Genomic DNA, 17,400 nt, shown 5'->3' on the forward strand with positions numbered 1-17,400 from the left:
GATGAAATTGCTAAACAGACAGCTAGAGACATGATGAGTAGAATGTATGTTGCAACGTCTGCAAGATGGATCGCTGAGTCTGGGATGTGTGAAGATACAATGGAAAGTGTGAAAGAGATTCAGAGAGAAGCAACTGAGGAAGAGAAACGTGTATGGAGAGAGAGTACGGGCAAGTTGGACTCGAATGGATGTTGGATTGATTTGACAGAACAGCAGCGTTGGATGTTGCCCGATGCGTATGTGCTTGCAGTAGTGACAATGGCGCACGGAGTAGCGCATATAAGTTCTAAAGGTATCTGTAAGATGTTGGCTCCAGTCTGGAAGAATGATGGGATCAGTAAGTGTGCAGAGAGAGTGGTGAAAAATTGTATGGTGTGCTTGATGCATAATCCTGGCAAGGGAACTCCAACCCCAGCTGGTCATTTCGCTCCTCCTTCCTGCCCCTTTGAAGTGATTCAGTTAGACTTCATTCACATGGAACGCTGTAATAATTTGAAATATGTCTTGGTGGTGGTGTGTGCTTTTTCCAGGTGGATAGAAGCATACCCACTGAAGGACAATTCTGCCTTATCAACTGCCAAAATTCTTCTCAAAGAATATTTCCCTAGGTATGGAATGCCACGGATTGTATGGTCAGATAACGGAAGTGAGTTTATAGGGAAAGTTATGCAGAGTGTATGTGCAGGCCTAGGTTTGAAACAAAAATTTCACAGTGCAAACCATCCCCAGTCAGCTGGTCTAGTGGAGGGTTATAATGGCACCCTCAAGCTGAAGATAGCTAAGATACAGGCATCCACAGGTTTGGCTTGGCCAGACGCACTTCCTTTGGCTCTGTTATCCACAAGAGCGACTGTACATTCTCGAGTGGGGCTTAGCCCTTACGAGATTGTATTTGGTCGTCCTGCCAATATTTGGGGGGTGCCAAGGCCAAGGGAGTTCAGACAGCTGGAATATCCTATGTTGATAGACTACCTTTACGACTTGACTGCTAAATTGAGTCTTATTCATCAACAGGTTTTCGATGCACTGCCAAAGCCTCCGGAGAGTCCAGGGCATCAACTGAAACCCGGCGACCAAGTGGTGGTCAGAAATTTTGCGAGGACAAAGAATCTTCAGCCCCGCTACGTCGGCCCCTTCCAGGTCCTACTGACAACAAGGACAGCAGTTCGTGTGGCTGGACGCAAACACTGGGTACACGCGTCACATGTAAAGCGTGTACCCTTGCCACTACCTTACGACAACTGGGTGAAAAAGGGAATTGGTGCCTCCGAAACTGACAGCACACCGAAGTTCATCCCTTTCAGCGATGCCGAATTGATTACTGACACTCCAAAATCTGACTCTCCTCCTGAAAAGACTCTTTTGAACACTGAACATTTGTCTCCAGCATCAGAAGACACTTTGATATCTGCGAACTTAAACACTACAACAGCTGCTAATGATACACTATTTTCCGATCAGACGATACCTGCGAAACAGAGATACAATTTGAGAAAACGAAACATGGACAAATAAAGCAGGCAACTGCATATTGTGATTTTGATATATTGAACATTTGATATTGAACATTTGCCTTCAGCCAGGAAGTTTGCTATTGTTTATTGTTTTTTAAATTGCCTTGCCGTCTGGGTAGCCGTAGGGTCGTGGCTGTGTGCCTAGTTTGAATTTGCAGGGGTCTGACACAAGGTCGATCTTTCTGTTGGTTCTGGGAACTCCCAGGGCTGATAGAGGCATTTTCATCTACGTACACATCATCAGTGGTCGCAAGCGGATTGTAGAAGATGGAGCTTCCTGCGCTGCAACGAGAAAATGTGATTTATGTTCGCAGAAACAGACTGTACAGAATTCTTCGTAGCAAATGCTTTTTGATGCAATGTGCCGTTACATTTTTGATTATCTTAGCAACATTGGTGGGTGGAATTGTCTTTAGTATAAAATTGATTTTTGTGCCAGTTACTACAGTACCTCCCCTTGATCCTGCTACTTCTACTGTTTCTTCTATACATACTTTTCACTCGTTTCCTGAACATGAGCAAGCCCGACGTACAGAGTTCATTAATAACACTTTTGTACAGCTCTTGCACCAACACCAACTGGTAGTTAACACTACAGACTGCTTGGTGTGTGGCTTGATACCCCACACTATGGATAAAGGTATTCCCTATCTGGTTTTGCCTTTCAGCTACAATGGATCATTTCAGGCCCTTCAAACCATCTTTGCTTATGCCCTTGAAACCTATCCTCCGCGTCCACCACGTTCAACTAGATATAACTCTGCCAACAAAGCTTTAGTCCAGGGAATTATTGACATGATCAAGGATGTCAATAATACTCCATCTTACCCTAGAGACGAACTGCGAGTGTATTTAAGTTGGAATACTTCAGAGTATTGCCTTAGTTTAGGAGAAAGCAAGCGTAAAAGCTCAACTCCAATCTGGGTCGTACCTCACCGAGGTCAGGTCTGTTTGCAAGGTAATGGGAGAAATCCGAGAGCTCAGCTAGGGAAGAGTGAGTGCGTTGAGACTTATGTGTTTCCGGCTAACTCTTCCCCTGCCTTCCTTACTGCTAGGGGTACCTATTTCATTTGTCGAGACCGAGCTTATACATGGTTGCCTGCTGACTTTTCAGGTTCATGCTATATTGCTCGATTGTTGCCTCCAACATACACTGCTTCATCTGATTACCACAGAACCAGAATAGCGAGAGGTGTCTTCAGCAAGGAAGATACTGCCGGTCAGGAAGCTGGAGACTTCTTCAAAGGCTTCCTTCCGTTCTGGGGGCCTATGGCCAATAGTAGAAACATACGTCAGCTAACACGGGTAGTTGAATCTACTATTACTGAAACTGCTGGTGCCCTTAGCAATCTAACAGCTGAGCTTCAGGCGGATAGACTCATGACGTTGCAGAACCGTATGGTTCTAGATGTTATACTTGCAGATCGAGGTGGGGTATGCAGAATGATCCAATCGAGCTGCTGTGTCTTTATTCCTAATAATGCTCCAACAGTCTATGAGGCGATCTCTAAGCTACACAAGATTTCCGACTCTATACATGTAGACAAGGGAAACTGGTCCTTTATGGAGTGGTTTTGGACTCTGATTTCAGCGTGGGGATGGAAGGTTCTAATGGTCATCGGTGTCATCTTAGTATTTCTATTATCATGCTGCCTGATTATCCAGTGTGGTCCTGCTCTGTGTAGTTTTTGTGCTGCAACTTGTCTCAGAAAACCACCTGCGTTTGGAGAAAAGGCACGAGAAAGGATGATGATACAACAACATGTCACTGACCTGATGAGTATAGAACTAGACTCTGATATAGACTGAATAATTGCCTATGTAAGGGCAAAAGGAGGGTCTGAGGTTCCGTGACGATTTGAACCCGTGTTTTCAAGTTTGTCGGAAATACATAATATTAGTATCAACGAACCGCAAATGATCCATTTAGCCTATCCTGGTGTTTTCGCTACGATACGAGCAAGAGCACTCCTGTTATGAACACATTTCTGATCTACCCACGGCATCCATCTTAGATCATGTCCGCCATTTTGTGTTTCTTGCCCTCACATATGCAATAACCTCTGATCACTTCATTTCGATTAAGGACACGTAGCCTTAGCCGGAGATTCACCTCTTTCATGACACGTGTGTCTTAAACCAGATCACGCTGTAGCTGCATGAATCGACAAAGGCTGCCTCCTCTGCCCGAGGCCAGCCCACCTGAACTGGTTCTCGTGTCCATTGTTCCGATCATGATTAGGCGGCCGAAGCCGGTAGCCTTGCCCATTTACAACCCACAAACATCTCTTATCCCGCTTTTCTATCTTCTGCACCTGGCTCTGCTCCTTTCCTTCTGGGCCTTTATTAGGGGGAGGTAACGAACTTTACAATGAGGCGGTCCAGCTCTTGAATGCAATATTGACAAGGGATTGTGATGGACTAGTGGGAACCCCTCTTCTTGATGTTTGGCATCAGATATTATCGACAGTTCCTGTGTAACGCCAAATATTTATTGTTTAAGACACAAAGGTTTAGGAATGTACTAGCATGTGAAATATTTGCCTGAAGCACAATTTTTAGTATATAAGGAGCAACCCTCAATGTACAAATCGAACAGGCTCCTAGTCTCTGCCCGTGTGTAGATTCTGTGACTTCTGTGTCCCTGCAGTAATAAACCTTTGGTCTTTGACGCCACCATCGAGAAGCCCGTGTTTCTGTTCATTTGCGCACCAAGGCAGGTGGAACTCCGGGGTCTTTGGGTGTTGTTCCCTGACACCTCTGGACGGAACCAAAAAGTCCAGAACTCCAATGGGGAGTTTAAAAAAACAGATGTTTAGTTAGTTACAGGCCCGGTGACATCATGACAGACATACCGTTCTTTTCCTCCGTACTCCAGTTCCCATCTCCAAAAGGAAAATATTTTTTAAGTGCCCTTTACGATAGATTAACTGAGTTTAGTCAGGGGTGGTATGGAGCCGAAGTGGCTTGCCCTGGAGCACGGCAAAGTATAGAGCATTGATTCATGTTGCAAAAAAGGTTACATTGGGTAGGATTGGATTCTTCTTATTAAAGAAAATTCCCAACTATGTGGTTTCTTGTCCAACTCTGAGTTTGTGCTTCTCCACACCAAGCACTCCTAAACTATACTGCCTACCAGTATGGATGACATGTGACTCCTACACTTTTAGACCTTTGGCTTATGTAGCATTTCCTATACACTGATTTACACAAGTATGATCGATTGTCTGTGTAATGTGTGTGTGGTGCAAAGTGCTCTGACATACTTTACTGGTATGAGTAGCGCTATATAACGAATTCAATGCATCTGAGAGACTGGTTATGGAGACTTGGTCACTGTTAAAGGCTGCTAGTGAGAGAATCCGTGGTGGAGGTGGTCATTGGGGGCGCCAACAAACATTGTCGCACAGGGCGCCACCAGCGCTAAAGCCGGCCCTGGTCCCAAGTATGAACGCTGATCCCTGTAGGTGTAGGTGCTTATGCTATGACGCCCTTACCTATGTATAGAAGACATTATGCAGTTAGTAAACCCAGATATGCTCTTTTTAGGCCCGGCTTAACAGTGCCCCTATTATACACCTATTGTTACCAAATATCTTAAATCTAGACAGGGTGGGGTCTGGCTGCTCACAGAAGACCATTTATTTCTCACCTCTGGCCATAGGCTATTTTGTATCATTCCACCTCCTATAGATCACTTGCATTGCAGTGCAGGACTGTATTACATCTCAAATGCACACTGAACCATTGCATACAATTATTTATCTCATATATACTTTGTCTAGAAAGGCCAATATGTTTTCCCTAGTTTTTTTTCCACACTACAGCCGGATTTATTAATGTTTTATTGAGCGTTCAGTTTCAGTTTAGTTAATTAAGTTGGATATTATGCTGACATGGCAAAACAAACTTAAAATTTAAATTATACGGTCTATATCATTTTAAATCGATACATTTTTAAATAAGTAAACAAGAAATAAAGTCCCATTAACTGCCCCCCCACACACACACACCTGTTGGCGATAGCTTCTCAAGAAAAGTTGTTTTCAATGCACCAACGAAAATAGTAAAATTTGCCCCACCCCCTTACAAATACACTTCTTGTCAATTTAAATAAATGTGGAAAAGTACAAGCTGCAGTGTCGTCTTTCTCTTGTGGGAAAATAAATGTGGATAAATACAGTTAAAATGCCCAAAAAATAAATATGGATAAATACAGACGGAAATGGCAAAAAAATAAATACCATAAAACCGGCAGCCTTAATGATGATATACAGTTTAATGGTGCATTGAGGGTGATTTTGGTGTGAGAACCGTTCCCTCTTTCCTGGTACTTTCAGTGACTGTTGCCCCTGGAGTGAAGGCCTGGAGGCCTGCAGGATACACGCCGCCTGCTGGTGGGGCATGTGTAGTGCCTGCTCCAGCTGTCAAGGTGCATTATTACCCTGGCAACACATTTCACGTGTCTCCGAGCTCAGGAAATAGGAAAATGAAAATGGGCAAAAGTAGCTAGGAAAGATCCTGTGCTCAAAAGGGGAGAAGTGAGAGACACAGAAAGAAAGGTTCCGCTTTCATAAGATCAAAAAAATGTTGAAATCCCCACACCTGTCCATGGAGGTGACAATCTCTGGGCGGAGCTTCTCGACACTACAAGTACCTTAAATGTAAAAAGAGGCCTGGGCAGTAAACCATGGAGCTACACCCCCACCCACAACCACACTGCCTCCCTGACGGATCAAATTACCCACGTAGTCAATTAAGGTGATAAATGGGAGAAAAAATTTCCCTGGAACTATAGATATCCATTTGCAGTAAAGTGCCTGGTAATTTCGTGTCTACGTCATCTTTCTCCATTCTGGAAACACAAGCTCGTCGTTGCATGTTGCAGGGGGGCCATAACCAGCTGGAATCAGTAATTATACTAAGCAACTCGTACCCAGGCACATGGTGTACTGTGACGCTCATCCAGAGACACCAGAGAGCTTTAGGGGGAAATACACAGAACCCAATTGGGTTGAATGTGGGGACAATGTCACCACTGCATTAGCCAAATTTAATGAAGCTGTAACCACAACTATAAATCACGTTGTTCCTTTTAGAACATATAAACCACGGCCTGCCCCAAAACAAGAAGTCTGGTTTACAGACGATCTTAGACAACTAAAGCTAACTGCGAGGAAGTTAGAAAAACGATGGAGAGTCACACGTAAGGCAGAGGATAAAGAAAATCATAGGATTTCACTAAAAAGCTATCACAAAGCTATTCGGACTGCTCGGAAACATCATATAGCAGCCCAATTATCAGCAGCTGGTAAAAATGCTAAAGTCCTCTATCAAATCTTACAAACCTTTACCAAGCCCGCGGCCTGTGAGACTGAGGGGATTGATTCTTAGGAACTTTGTAACAACATCTCACAGTTCTTTGTCAGAAAAATAGAAGGCATTTATGCTAAGATCTTAGCCTCCAAATCCACCCCCAATAACATGGGAACTGTTGACAGTGTGGTTCAGCCACACTTTAGCGCAACGGAAAACAAGGCTAGCAAGCTTGTAGAATTCCCGCCAATATCAATGGAGGAGATAATTGCTCTAATCACCCAAACAAAGAGCGGGTGCCCTTCAGATATTATCCCAGCACGAGTCATGCCACTCTTGATTGACGATCTGGGTGCTGGAATTCGGCAGGTAGTCAATCTATCCTTGAGTACAGGGGAAGTCCCCCTAGACTGGAAGCATGCTCTGGTGAGGCCTCTACGGAAGAACAACTCCATTCCTTGGACCGACCTGACAAACTTGAGACCGATCTCCCTCCTCCCTTTTTTTGGGAAGCTCACTGAGAAGTTTGTAAATCGGTACTTATCTAAATACATCGAAAGCGCGGGGGACTAGATCCCTCCCAATCGGGGTTTAGGCCCAGGCACAGCACTGAGACCGCCTTGCTGTCTGTCACTGACGATCTTCATATGCTACAGGATAAAGGTTACTCCGTTATCCTGGTGCTTTTAGATCAGTCAGCGGCGTTTGACACTGTGTCACGCGATATCATGACCTCCAGACTAATTGACATCGGTCTGGGAGGCAAGGCGCTGGCCTGGTTAAGGAGTTTTTTCACCAAACGCACTCAAAGAGTCATACTGGGTCCTTACCAGTCAGAGGAGGTGGAGATCTCAAAGGGGGTGCCACAGGGCTCCTGCTTGAGCCCAACGTTATTTAACATCTACGTGGCACCCCTAGCTAACATCATGAGATCCCACGGGTTCATCCCCGTATCGTATGCAGACGATACTCAACTCCTCTTTCCGTTTAAAATCATGACTCCTGAAGTGCGTAACTCCTTTGCCCGGGGGATGAAAGAAGTGGCACATTGGATGGCAGCAAACTTCCTTCAGTGTAACGTCTCCAAGACTGAGGTGATGCTCTTTGGAGAAGCCAAACGCCTGTGGACTCCTGACTGGTGGCCTCAAGACCTTGGCCCAGTCCCTGAGCCCAAAGTGGTAGTGAAAGATCTAGGAGTCAAATTGGATCAGGAGCTCGCCCTTAAACAACATTCCAATCAAGTGGTAAGCTCCTGTTTCCATGTTATCGGGCTTCTCCGAAGGGTATTTCCCCTGTTACCTGATACCACCAGGAAAACATTAGTTCAGTCGCTCGTGCGGAGTAGACTGGATTATTGTAATGGTTTGATGCTAGCCGCCAATGAGGGGGTCATTGCCAGACTACAAGTCGTGCAAAACACGGCTGCACGTCTTGTTCTCAATGCCCCGGCCCGGACTCCTTCAAAACCGCTACTAAATCAACTTCACTGGCTCACAGTGAAACAGAGGGTGATGTTTAAAACTTGCTGCATCATCCATAAGTGCCTCACTGGTCAAGGTCCTGATTACCTAACCAAAAAATTCATTCCATACATCCCCTCAAGATCTCTGAGATCAGGAGATCGAGAATTGTTATGTGTCCCCAGGTTCTGGAAGACTAGACAAGGGGGAAGGGCTTTATCAGTAGCAGGCCCGAAGCTCTGGAATGAACTCCCCTATGAAATTAGATTATGTAAGGAACATTTTCCCTTTAGGAAAAAACTAAAAACTTTCCTGTTCAATTACTAGTTTCTGGTTGGGCAATTAAAATATAAGACAGGGCCTTTTTGCTCTCAGATGCTGCCAAAGGCATGGAGATACTCCGCAGGGAGTCGATTCCTAGCGCGGTACAAGTTTGCAAATAAATAAATAAATAAAATAAATCTTGAGATCCACTGATGCCTATTCTAGCTTGGGGTCCATTAATGCCTGTTAGAGTTTGTGGTCCACTGATGCCTATTCTAGCTTGGGGTCCATTAATGCCTGTTAGAGCTTGTGGTCCACTGACGCCTATTCTAGCTTGGGGTCCATTAATGCCTGTTAGAGCTTGTGGACCATTGATGCGTATTATCGAATGAAGGCAATTGATACCTGTTACACCTTGAGACCCACTGATGCTGATTACAGCTGGAATCACATTAATGTCTGGGACTACTTGGGGCTGATTGATGCCCAGAGCTGCTCGAGGCCAATGAGGCCTTTGAGCGTGTCACGGCTCGGGCCTAATAACGGCAATTACATCTTCAGACCTACTGCAGCCTGTTACAGCTCGCTGCCCTTTCGATTTATATTACAGCTTCGGACCCACTGAGCCCTGCCGCAACTCACTGCCCATTGATACATGTTACATCTTGGGACCCACTCCGACCTGTTACAGATTGTTGCCCTCAGATACATGTTACATTTTGGGACCCACTTCGGCCTGCTACAGCTCGCTGCCCATTGATACATGTTACAGTTTGGGACCCCCTGTGACCTGTTACAGTCTGTTTCTCGTTGATTCATGTTATCAGAAAGCTTGGGCTGGTGGCTGAGTGAACTAATGCGTCCACTTCAGGGTACTGTGTTTCACCTCATGGTCACAGATTCAAATCCTGGCGGGTCCACTCAGCCTTTCATCCATCTGAGGTCGATAACATGAGTATCATTGAGTTGGGTAACAATAAACATCTGTTATTCAGTGCCAAGATACCTCTGGGTGAACATGCGCTTTACAAATACTCATGTTATGTTATGTTACCTCTTGGAACCCACTGAGACCTGTTACAGCTCACTGCCCATTTATACATACTACAACTTGGGCCCACTGCAGCCTGTTACAACACTCTGCCCATTGATACATAATAAAGGTTGGGACAGGCTGAGAACAGTTACAGATCGCTGCCCGTTGATACATAATAAAGTCTGGGACACGCTGAGAACAGTTACAGATTGCTGCCTATTGATACATAATAAAGTCTGGGACACGCTGAGAACAGTTACAGATCGCTGCCCATTGATACATAATAAAGTCTGGGACACGCTGAGAACAGTTACAGATCGCTGCCTATTGTGTTACAGCTTTGGACTCACAGTGAACCACAGAAGCCAAAAGGTTAAGAACCATTGCTCTAAAATATCTGTTCAAAAATCTTGAATGTGTTCCTTCTACATATTAGAACAACTTAGAAGCTACATTTTCTATGAAATAAAACTCACTGTACTTTCTCCGACACCTTCCGTTCTTGATGGCTAATCCTCACTTTTTCTTTCCATTCATAAAAGTACTTCTTTTCCATCACTTTCTTTTTTCAAATGTCACTTTTGGTCCTAAATCTCCCCTTGCCAATCTTTCAGGGGGGCTAATTACCCTTTTTCTACCTTAGTTTTCTTGTATTACCGTCAAATGTGTCCACAGCCATCCCCCTGAGCATATGGTCTCTCCTAATACCCTCCATACTCTTCTGCTGCATACGTTCTCCTATATGATATAAATGAATATTATATTTCCTATGAGCCGTTGTAGTGTAGTTCCTATATTCCCAATAGGCTCTGCACATTGGAATAACATAAACAGCAGTGTAAACGTAGGAGTGAGGTCATCTAGGTCTCTACTGACTATGTTAGACTTAATTAGTTTTGCAAGCTCAGAGGTCACTAGAAACTTTCCCGAATGAATAGGGAGGGGTTAACTTCCCTGATTTAGACGAGAAGGGATTATCTTCTGACAACCATATAACATGACAACTTTGCTCCCCCAGAATAAGGAGTATATCTCCAGAGTCGTGTGAAAACAATAGACAGCTATTTCACTCAGTCAGTCGTGCATGCTTAATTTCACAGGGTGCAGAGAAATAGAGAGACGGGCATTTTCAATAAAAGGTGTTATTTTATTGAGCAGTCTTCTTTCTCATGCAAGAGAAATGAATTGCCACAATTGCAATACTTATCATGAAGTAAAGTGCGTACAGTAAAAGGAGTATTATGAAATAATACTGTAAAAGCATTGATATGGTTTCTTAGCCATATGATACTTTAAAACGGATAAAATATTACCTCCTCGTTAGTCTTCCTAGCCACATGATTTACATAGTGAGCTTTAGCTCCACAACAGAACCCTCCAAAGCAAAAAGAAACTACCTCCCACCCCCTCCCAACATGGCCGACCAGTCCCACCTGACCTCTATAAGAGGCGGGCCGGCCCAACCAATCAGCCTGTTTTTTTTGTTCTGCACGATTCTCTCCAGAGCACTGTTCAGGTAAGATGGGCCGGCGTGAGCTGGCCCTTGGGGTTTAGGGTGGAGGACCTGCTCTAGCGGTCTCGAGTGCCTTATACCTATCTAAATCCCCCCCCCTCTTCCTTCCCCCGGTCCTGTGGGGCCGGTTAGGTGCTGCTCTAGCGTGCCAAGGGTTTACAGGGGGGGGGGCGGCCGGGGGTGTGGGGTGACTGTACATTCCCGTGGCTCCCCCGGTCGTTACAGTGGGGCCCTACCCATTAGGTGGACGCTTGGGCCCTGCGCATTCTCCTGTATGTGGATACATGCGGGGGGTTGATACACCCCTCTGAGAATGACTCTACGCCTAGGAGGTCCGCTGTAAGCGGGGACCCTGGTTCGAGTCCGGAAACTCAGGTTTCCGTTTGTTGCAATGGCTGGAGTTGCGCCATGTCTGGCAGTGCCTCGGGCCTGGCTTTGGGCCGCCTGGACATGCACTCGGCCAATGGAAACCTGTCAGGGGCCGACTTTGAGAGTTCGAATCTGACAGGAGGTCGGTCAGGCTGTGAAGGGATGTTTTTAAACGGTGTTTTCAATAAAGTAATCTTCCTGCTCATATCAATGAGTATTCCCCTCTCTAAAGGGCCGCCGTTCCCACTATAATGGTGGGGAGGGGCGCAGACTCGGGTCACCAGGTGGCGCTGTTGCTCTGCCTACGTTGCCAAGAGATTCCTGTGCGCAGGTTAACTGTCTTGGAACTGAGGCGACAGGCGCGTGTGAGAAGTGTGTCTGCCCCACGGAGTCCGTTCATTTCTCCTGCGCCTCGGATCCCTGTGCCTGAGGAGTGGGATCTCGATTGGCGGTCATCGGACTGGTGCTTGCAGTGCGTTAAAAACGGGACGGCGCGAGGTTCCCTACTCGGGGCGGTCCTACCTTTTAGGTCGGCGGGTCCTCGGGGATCTGACGGGTCCGGGGGCTCCCCCCGGCAGCACGGTTTTTCGCGGCGCTGTGCGCTGCCGCCTCACTTCATTTTGGACCCTACGGGTCGCGGCGGTTTGCCGCGCTGGAGTTGGCCGACGTGCACCTCCCACCTCCCGCCTCTCGAGGGCGGGGTTTGGTTGCCGCCAGGTGCGGCCAATGTGGTCCTTCATCGGGCTGGCGCGGATCCTGCTTCCTCAGCGTATTGGGCGGCGTGCAGGGCGCGTCTGCCCCATCCTCGAGGGGCCGGTGTTCGCTCCTCGGTAGGGACGTTTTTCATTTTGTTTCGGTTCCTAGGGCACTGCGTTTTGTATGTCGACCCTGTGGGGCTTGACGGTGGCAGGCATCACAAGGTGCTTTCTTGCCTCTACATGTGTCCTGACGTTGGCTCCTGGCCAGGCTTACTGTGCTGCGCTGGCGCGCTCTATGGGGGCGCGGTGCATCCTGGGATCAGGTCCCTTGGGGAGCCCTGTGTACTTCGGAGCTATAGCTCTTTGGTGATGGTCCTTTTGGTGCGGTCAGCCCTCGCAGGCCGGGGTTCGGATCCCACCTATGCTGTAGGGGTGTCCCAAGGTGGACATTTCCACCAAGTTTTGTTGACATCCCGGTTACTCCGGGCTGTGTGCATACGACACGCTGTGGAGGGGTAGTGTACTCCTCCCTCTACGGGCGGCCATACGGCCTGGGATTTTAGCCCGGGCCCTGGTTCGTTCCCATGCCTCGGCGGGGCTTGGGTTCGAAATCCCTGGGAACTGTGTATTTCCTCTGGGTTTTGGAGGGCCCTCCGCGTCGGCCCCTCGGGGCTTCAGTGGCCTGGTCTCCTCCAAGGGACTGGGGTTTGTCCTCAGGGTCACAGGTTCGTATACCGACTGGTACACTCTGCCTTTCATCCATCTGTGGTCGTGATGGGTTACAACGAACATCTGTATTTCAGCGCCAACATACCCGTAGTGGGGTATGGCACTTTCCGTAGACATATATTATGTTTGGAAACAGCGGCTTTCGACTGCCGCCTTGTACCCTGGCTGGGGTATTGTGCGCGATTTTTGTATCATGTGCGCTTCGGTGTAGGTCCTGGCCCGAGTTTCGGCTATGGCCAGTCTCAGGCTAGTTCTGCCACCCCCCTTTTTCGCCCCGAGTGACTGACTGTCTGGGGCGCTTCGGGCTTGCTGTCCGGGCTGGCTAGTCTGGCGGTTGTCCCGCGGGGTCCCACCGTCTCGACGGGTTGGGGTCCCGGCCCCTTCCCGTGCCTCACCTGTTAAGGCCTGAGAGTGGGGGTTCCCGCTCGCGGTGGCGAGTACTTCCGTTGGGCTGGCGTTCTGGCCCTGGGGGGGAGCTGTGCTCCTGGCCCGCCTGGTGGATCTTCTTCGCCGGGTGTGGGTCTTGGGGGTTCCCTGTCTGGCCGTGTGCTTCCTCACGGCCTCGTTTTTGTCCCCCCCCCCCATGGGTATATGGCTTCACATCTGGCGGTGTCTCTCATCCGTCGGCTTCCTGGCCCATGCCCGGTGGTCCCTTTCGGTCCTCGTCTCGGGCTTGGCCTCCTTCGGGGGGGGCGTGTGCCTGGTCCCGGTGCTTCCCTCTGGTTCTTTCAGGGGGGGGGGGCGTCCTTTGGCGCCGGGTCGTTTGGCGTTGTGTTCTCCTGCGGCCGCTCAGCACCTCGTGCTTCGGGGGTTGCTGGATGTCTTCCTGGCCGGCCGTTTTTGATGTGCTCGCTTCGGCAGCACTGTGAATACACGTGGAGGTGACTGGCTTGACCCCTGCACGTTTTCGTGTGGCTTTCCATTTGCCGGGGCTTGGGTCCCCGGGTCTGGGTCGGGTTGGGCGCCCTGATGGGGGTGTCACCGGTCCAGGCCCCGCGGGCGGTCTATCCCCCAGGGGCCGACGGAGTCGGGTCTGGCCTTCGTGGCATGGTCTCGCCCTGCCCCGGTGGTGTGTCTACGCCTAGGGCCTCGGCTCGGTCTGCCTCCGAGGTCTCTGTTCACGGAGGGGGGCTCGGCCCTCCGGCCCGGGTTCTACTCCTCCTTCCGGGTCCTTATTACCGGTCTTTTGCGTGGCCTTTCGGTCTGCTGGATCTCCCCCGTGCCCTCTGAGATCGCGGTTCCTCGGCAGGTGGCGCTTGGGCAGGGCCGGGGTGCTCATGGACGCCCGGCGGCGCATGGCCTTGTTTGGAACGTGGCAGTGGGGGCGTTCCTGTTTTTGGTTCCCGGCGGGGTCCACCGCCCCGGGTTCCCTCTCCTTTGACCGGGCTGGCGATTCAAGCCTCCTGGCCGATCCCGGATCTTCCCGTGCAGTGGTTGGGTCCCCCGCTCTCGGCGTCGGTGTTGAGCCGGCTCTTGTCGGCTGGCCTGCCTCCTTGTGCAGGCCTGGATCTGGAGCGGAGGACGCTGCTGGCTCGGGGGTTGTGGCTTTGCTGCTGGGCTCCCGCAGGCATTCCAGTGCTCGCTTCGGCAGCACGTATACATATTTGGAAAGATACAGAGTAGATTGGCACGGCTCCTGCACAAGGAGGACCCGCAGGATTCGTGGAGCGTTCCATGTTAGTGGAGACGTGTAGCTCAGGGGTTGGAGGCAGCAGTCCCGGTAGCTGAGATTGGTCCGGGACCTGAGTTCGATTCCCCGCCTAACGGTGGGTCTTGGGCTTCAATGCTTCCATGGGCTCGAGAATTCTCATGCCGGTGCCTACTCGTCTCACGGGCTCACACTCTGCATCTCTGGGCGGATGCTTGCTTATTCTCCACTTGGGCCCCTTGTGGCGGGATGCCTGACTCTCACCTTGTATCCTGCAGCCTACGGTCGTACCACCCTGACGGCGCCTGTTCTCGTCCGATCTCAGTGGTTAAGCTGGGTCGGGCCTGGTTGGTACCTGGATGGGAGATCTCGCAAGGGAATACCTGGTCGGGTTCCCGAGGCACGCACCTTGTTGCCTTTTGGGCGATACGTGCGCCAGGCACATCGCAATACCCTTGCATACTCCCTCTCTCGTTCTACGAGCTCTTCGGGGCCCGCCCTTTTGGGACCCGGCCCTCGGTGGCGGTTCCTAGCCGGTCAGGTTTCCCTGGTGGCGTTGGTGTCTGCCGGGCGGATGGGCGTGCGGGGGTCGTTCCTCCGCTCCCCGCCCTACTTGCGGGTTTTGCCGGACGGGGTTGCACCTCCGGCATGTCCCCCGTGTCCTTCCCGGGGTCCTTTCCCTGGGGCCTCGAACTCGGGTGGCGTCTTCCCGCTTTTTCCGACCAGCGTGGTTCCTCCCTTGTCCGGGCTGGTTGTTCGGCGTGCTGTTTTGGCTTCTCTTAGCCGCACGTTTTTCCTTTCCCGGTGGGATGACCTGTGTTATGCCTTTTGAGGGGTAACCGGGTCTGGTGGCTCAGTGGACTAACTGCACTGCAGGGGACTGTGTTTGACCTCAAGGTCACAGGTACAAATCCCACTGTCCACTCAGCCATTACACCCGTTTCGTTCGGGCCACTTGCCCTCGTTCCTCCATGGTTCGCGGGCTTACACAGGCTGGCATCCTTCCCTACGCTTCGCTGGGTTCGGTGGATCCGGCGGGGGCCCAGGGTCGGTCTGCGAGGTGTGGCTCTGTCCCCTGGGCCCCCTTAGTGGGTGTCTCCTCTGTGGAGTTTTGTCTGACTTCGGCGTGGTCATCACCCGCCTGGTACGTGGGTCTCTAGCAGTCCCGGGGGGGTCTTCGCTGGGGCCGTTCGGAGTGCTGGAGCTGCGACTCCTGGTTGGCCTCCTTTTTCTGGAGGTCTTGATTTCAGGTTTCCTGTGGGCCCTGTTTTCCTTTCAGTTGTTTACATCAACCTTGGGTTGGTTTCTCTGCATCACCATGTGGTGTTGTGGTTATGGTGGGCAATGAAGCCTTGTTGGCTTGGGTATTTGCTCACTATGTAAATCATGTGGCGAGGAAGACTAACGAGGAGGTAATGCCCCGGTTACTTACCGGTAATCTTCATTACTCCGAGTATAGTCTTCCTCGCCACATGAGTTCCCTTCCCCCCTCCCTGTCTGGCTATCGGCTTCATTGTTTGCTTGGTAGATCAGGCTGATTGGTTGGGCCGGCCCGCCTCTTATAGAGGTCAGGTGGGACTGGTCGGCCATGTTGGGAGGGGGTGGGAGGTAGTTTCTTTTTGCTTTGGAGGGTTCTGTTGTGGAGCTAAAGCTCACTATGTAAATCATGTGGCGAGGAAGACTATACTCGGAGTAATGAAGATTACCGGTAAGTAACCGGGGCATTTACATACATAAAAACATTGACTAACGAACTCAACTGGTGCTTCTAAGATACGCCTACCCCGGTGTACCTGACCTAAGCCTAATACGTGGGAAGGAGTAAGTTAGTTGCAGTTTTAAGTTAAGTTGGGTTTTTGCCAAGAATCTGAATCAAGAATTCTCTCTAAGGTTTGAATCACTCCTTACCTTGGTTATAGAATGAAGGAGGTCTTGTATCTCGTTTCTCAGGACTCGATCTCCCAGTAACCCGCAAGGGTGACTGGAAACACCGGAGCTGGATTTCTCGGCGTGAGAAAAGACAACTTCTTTCCCGGTTTGTCAAAGGGGAGGGACGGCTTCCTTCGGCTCTCGCATCAGCTGGGCTTCGGATAAGTAGATAGCCGCTCTGCTCCACACCACCGTGTGTTGCTTAAGGCAAGTGTTGGTATATTTATACCTGGAAGGTGCCGTGTTTGACGTAAGGTTGGACATAAGACATCAATAAAAGATGTCACTAAGAACTGGCTGTTCTTTTAGTGCTCGCAGGAGTTCTATGACAAATCAAAACAAAGACATGGGGAATTTCCAGGTTGCTGGAGGTTTGGTGTGTCGAAATAACTCGTTGTGCTCTCTAGGAATCTAGGGAAGTAGCCTTGCCGTATTTGGGCTGCGTGGGCTATGACTATATATGGGTATGATTCTTATACCTTCATAAGGACACAATTTATCATAACCACATAAGGGCATGAATCAGGAATATTTAATTAGGGTCCTAGATACATTCACAACACCCACTCCACGTATAATGTCCATCATTACTAAATACTAAGCAATATATAAACATATAGGTATGCATGTGTTTTCCAGCCTACCCCAAAATACAATGGATGCATTTGAAATGGTATAGACACACGAAATGAGTATTATACTGTACGCTTTCAAGCAGAGTTATCATTCAGGAAATGCAAATATAAATATTGGCTGAATGAATTGCGAAAATTACATTTATGAAATGTCTCTGAATATAGAAAAAAGGTCGAGACCATTTTATCACATAGTTATACAAGATTGTACATAGGCTAGAGGCTGATTCGAAATATTGTCTCTAGAGTTTCTAAAAATAGAACTTCTGTTCTCTAAGAATAGTTCTAC

The 17,400-nt window shown here is 49.1% G+C and overlaps 1 non-coding gene across 1 annotated transcript; it reads left to right on the plus strand.

Annotated features, from left to right (window-relative positions):
* Window positions 1-14,474: 14,474 nt before the first annotated feature.
* Window positions 14,475-14,581, plus strand: LOC147725665 (U6 spliceosomal RNA). The gene has a single exon (XR_015309848.1). It is a non-coding gene; the product is annotated as a U6 spliceosomal RNA (small nuclear RNA).
* The last annotated feature ends 2,819 nt before the right edge of the window (window positions 14,582-17,400 follow it).

Source organism: Lissotriton vulgaris, chromosome 3_2 (genome assembly GCF_964263255.1).
Source record: "Lissotriton vulgaris chromosome 3_2, aLisVul1.2, whole genome shotgun sequence".
NCBI lineage: Eukaryota > Metazoa > Chordata > Amphibia > Caudata > Salamandridae > Lissotriton > Lissotriton vulgaris.